We start from the raw sequence: 5,000 nt of genomic DNA, 5'->3' as shown, positions 1-5,000 counted from the left end.
TCTCCTCTTCTCTCCAGGAGGATTCTCCTCACCTCTTAAACAAATGAAGGAGAGTAATCTAGTGTTACTAGCTACTTTAAAAGGCTAAAGTGCCCGTCTTTGTGTGTCCTAGCCTGGGGGGGGAGAATTAATGAATATTTTCTGGCATTGCTGGAAGAGAGCTTGTCGATCCGTGTGGACAGACACGTGTGGCTCTGGTGGTGTGTGATGAGTGACGTTGGATGCAAATAGCTGGAGATGGGTCTGTGGTTGGAAAGGAAAATAATGGGAGCGATTTCTTAGTCAAATGGGGGAAGATGGTGATCAGAGGCTGCCTCGTTATTACTGTACTGGCATAAAGCGAAACCAAAGCAACCATACTGAGGTATGTGTGTGTGGTACGTTTTCCAGTTTTGGATCTCTCTGTCTCTCTGTCTCTCTGTCTCTCTGTCTGTCTCTCTCTCTCTCTCTCTCTCTCTCTCTCTGGGCAGAACTCCTCGTGCCTTCCTGGGTAGTACATGGGTGCATTCTAAATATAGACACATGTTTGTGTGTGTACATAAATCGCACACACACGCACACACACCACTGCCTTCGCTTCTCTAATTGTTGTCTGCTGCTGCTGAATCAGTGCCCAGTCAGCGCAAAGTGTGTGTGTGTGTCTCTCGCTCTCTCACTCTCTCGCTCTCGCTCATGCACATGTCTCTGCAGTCCCTCTCTGTCCCTTGCACAGCTGGGTCTTATTGCCTTCACCACAGTGGTGAGGTTGGCAGCACACCGAGAAGTGACTCGTGCTCGTGTGCTTTATGTCACCACTCTCACCGATTAGGGTGTGCATGTGTGTGTGTGTGTGTGTGTGTGTGTGTGTGTGTGCATGTGTGTGTGTGTGTGTGTGTGTGTGTGTGTGTGTGTGGGACAGAGAAGGAATGCGAGATAGAAGACTGACGATATAGTGACGAAGGTTTAGCGAAGGTGCATCATGTATTTGCAGCGTGAACGATTATGTAATGTACACAGCAGATTAGGTGTCTAGTGCGTTGGCCAACCAGGCATGGAGTGACGTGAGGATTTACGTTTCTTTGACACACATCTGGTGTGTGTGTGTGTGTGTGTGTCTCTGTCCTTGGGTGTCGATTGAGACTGAGAGCACCTCAATTTTGGCACATGAAGCGCATGTGCTTGTGCATGTGTCATTACGATGGCAACAGGCACATGTTTACTCACGACCTGCTTGGCTGTCAACCGACGGCTCGATTTTGGCACTTAAAAGTGTGTGTGTGTGTGTGTGTGTGTGTGTGTGCGCGTCTGTTTGTGTACAATGGGAACAAGCACATGGTAACACACGGCATTGCTTCATGCCTCGATTTGGGCACTTGAAGGACGTGTGTCTAGTGTGTGTGCTTTTGGCGTGGGTCCGATGGCAACAGGCACATGGTAACACTCGGGCAGCTTGGTGTCACAGGTGTCCCGGACAGCATCTTGTCGTCTGACATGCTCGTGACATTATTCGGCCTTCTCTTCCTACGCCTGCTGCTTCTCCTCCACTTACCGCTGACATTAAGCCGACACCAGCAGAACAGTTCGAGTGAAGTTCAGCAGAGCACGGCATAATGTCGTCAGACTTGAGTTTAGACTGCAGGTGGAACTTTATAGCACCCCAATCGCATGCTGTTTCCCATTAAGCTCATGGAATACGTACAATGTTTGACAAACAGTTTGGCTTTGCTGCTTCGAAGACGTTTTTGTCTGAGTTGTAATGTTTGCATAGTTGCCGTAGACCGACCTACTGTGTCTGTCTGTAGGCCAGACAGTATGTTCTCACAGATATAGTGGTGCTAGACGAGTGAGTGAGCTGTCTGAGAATCTTTATTAGTCTGTTATGTTTGCCTGGTGGTGCTAGACTGCAGTCTTGCCTCTCGTCTCTCTCTTCTGTCTTTTTTTTTCTTTCGCTGCTCGGTAGGGGTTGATTAAGTGAGTGTGACTTGCCGTTGTGTACAGACACCGCCGATGACCTGTCTCGCCTTGCTGTCACAACTGTCTCAGTTTTCCTGGAAGTGTGAAGCACAGTGCCACACACACACACACACACACACACACACACACACACACACACACACACACACACACACACACACAGGCTTATACGACAGTATTTCTGTGACGGTGACAAGTCAGACACACACACACACACGCCCACACACACAGACCAGGCCAACTAACAGACAGCATGGGTCGTTTTTCCATCCGTAATTCAGATCGCTCCGTGAGCTTTTCAGGAACACGAGTTCCTGTGTAGTGATCCCTAGAAAACAGAAGACCGTTGCCTCATCACTCACCCCCACTGCCACCGCCACCAAGGCTGAAGGAGGCACACTCATGTCACCCGTGTTTACGAGTCTGCTGATGGCGCGGCAGGGCTTCAAAAGACTTCGGGCTTGGCGGTGTTGTTAATTGGGACACCAGCGGAAGTGTGTGCGCGTGTGCGCGTGTGTGGGTGCGTGCGTGTGTGCGTGTACACATGCGAGGTGTGCCAGGGCTTAACGTTGGCATCTGACAACTGGTCAAATACTGGTAAAACATGGCTGTGGCATGTAACAATTTTGCTTTGACAGGTAGCTTTTGATGTGTCAAATCACAGTATCTATGTCAATTGTCTTTATTTAACTCCAAGAATATTCTGAAGAAAAAAAACTAAAACAACAAAACTCTGGCTTGCAGAAAGGCTGTGTGTGTGTGTGTGTGTGTGCGCGTGCGCGTGCGCGCGTGCGTGCGTGCGCGTGCGTGCGTGCGTGCGTGCGTGCGTGCGTGCGTGCGTGCGTGCGTGCGTGTTTACTGTTGTTTGTTAGTCTGTTTTGTTAGCCAGATAGAGCCTTTTGAGATCTTTTAAAGCCAAGCTTAGCTCCACAGCTTGACAACAAGACACTGTTGACATGAAAACAACAACATAGCCTACGTATCCATAGATACACAGGTTTCTTTCCTGGTTGCTATTCATATACCTGACTTTGCTACTTATTTGGTGTGCTTGTTTGGTAGGGGATGATACAAATGGTTGTGAAGGGAAATAAATTATCGGAAAAAAACGGTTAGCTGAGTAATACTGTGACTAACGGAGGACTTTTTCCTCAGCTTGTCCTGTCTGTCACCCGCCCCTGTGCAGTGCAGCACTGTCTGCTTTGTGTCCTTCCTCCACAAGCACTCTGTGTCTGTGTCAGCACATGCAGTCGACTTTCTGGGACGGTAGAAAAAAAAAATAGACAGAGCGAGTGGATAAAATGATGGAGGCGTGTGTGTGTGTCTTGCTCTCTCTCTCTCTCTCTCTCTCTCTCTCTCTCTCTCTCTCTCTCTCTCTCCATGTGTTGTGTGGGGGCATAAGTGATAGAGGAGGGTGTGAGTGGACTAGACGGCAGCACAGTGACCTCCGGTGGAAAAATCAACAGATTATTCAGCGGCAGATTCTGCTGCTGCACTCTCCTCCACACACACGGAAACACTCTTTTCTCTCTTCTCTTTCTCTTTCTCTCTCTCTCTCTCTCTCTCTCTCTCTCTCTCTCTCTCTCTCTCCCTCTCCCTCTCCCTCTCCCTCTCCCTCTCCCTCTCCCTCTCCCTCTCTCTCTCTCTCTCTCTCTCTCTCTCTCTCTCTCTCTCTCTCTCTCTCGCCGTGGTCAGGAGGCTCTGCTCTGCTCAGAGAGGGGTGGGTGACCGCCTAGTGACCGAGCCCTCTCCTTCTCCTTCTCCTCAAAGGATTGATTGTTTTTACTGCTGAACAAGCGGCTTCTCCCGCCTGCCCGCCTGCAGCTGGAGGAGAGGGGGGAGGAGGGAGGGAGGGAGAGAAGGAAGGAGAGAGGCAGGCAGTCAGGGAGGGAGGGAGAGAAGGAAGGAGAGAAGGAAGGAGAGAGGGAGGGGAAGAAGGGAGGGAAAGGAGGGAGGATATGAGGTGGGCTTCAGGGAGAAAGAGAAAACTGCATTCAAGGAGGGTTGCATAACAAACATGTTTACCACGCCAAAAATCTCGCACACATATTTACCTTGGGGGGGCTCTGAGGCATGTTACGCGACACACACACACACACACACACACACACACACACAGGAGAGGCCCATGTGCTCTTGGACACATTATGTAAAAAACGTTGCTAATTTTGCAAGGCTGCAGATGTTGTGTATGTCCCTCATTCAAGGCACTTTGCAATCAGTCTGTCAGTCAGTCAGTCTGTCTGTCAGTCAGTTTGTTTGGGCGCCGCCTTTCTCTTTTTATGCGTATGTGTGAGAGAGGGAGCACACACTTGTGTCTGTACACAAACACACACACACAACTCTCCTCCATTGCTGATCAATGCAGTCGTTGGGCTGATTGGATTTGTAAGCGGGTTGAAGGGTCTGGTAATTGTTGACTCGACCTGATTGATTGCTTCCCCTTGCTCTCCAGCCGAGCGACCAGTAGAGAGGGTGCGTTCCAATATGTGACCTTGCTTCCTCCACTTGTGCTTGTGGCCTCGTACCAGGAAGTAATACGTCGTGATGCCATCACTGACGACAGCATTATATTTCAATATCTCGCAAAAGCTCAATTGTTAAGTAATTTTCTCATTTGCAAACTGGATGGTGAATGAAGAATATTCCCCCAAACATTGTTGTGGCTAGGCTGACAGTGGGGAAACTTCATTGTTTTCTCCACAGAGACGGGGCCTCAGCAAAACGTGAGGCCACAAGCACAAGTGGAGGACACAAGGTCTCATATTGGAATGTACACTCTGAGAGACCGGTAGAGACAAAGACACTTCTTTTTAAAGACCATAAACCTGTCCAGGGACTAAAGATGGAAATTAGCCTTAGGCTGTAATCCTGTATATTCTGCATTTTTCGTACATGTTATTTCTACATGTTGTCCCTTTTGTTAAATAAATAAACTGCAAACACAGCGAGTGATTTAGAATCAGGAGCCAGGGAGAGAGAGTGATGGAGGAAGCAAGACTGAAAGAGAGAGAGATGGATGGAGAGATGCAGAAAAAGAAAAGGGG

The 5,000-nt window shown here is 49.0% G+C and overlaps 1 protein-coding gene across 1 annotated transcript in view; it reads left to right on the top strand.

Annotated features, from left to right (window-relative positions):
• csrnp1b (cysteine-serine-rich nuclear protein 1b) overlaps nucleotides 1-5,000 on the top strand; it is a 25,049-nt gene that overhangs the window by 8,839 nt on the left and 11,210 nt on the right. The gene's annotated exons all lie outside the window — the stretch shown is intronic.

This window comes from Engraulis encrasicolus, chromosome 9 (genome assembly GCF_034702125.1).
Source record: "Engraulis encrasicolus isolate BLACKSEA-1 chromosome 9, IST_EnEncr_1.0, whole genome shotgun sequence".
NCBI classification, from domain to species: Eukaryota; Metazoa; Chordata; class Actinopteri; order Clupeiformes; family Engraulidae; genus Engraulis; species Engraulis encrasicolus.
Note: the sequence above shows the minus strand (reverse complement) of the source record. Positions and strands in the feature narration are given on the sequence as shown.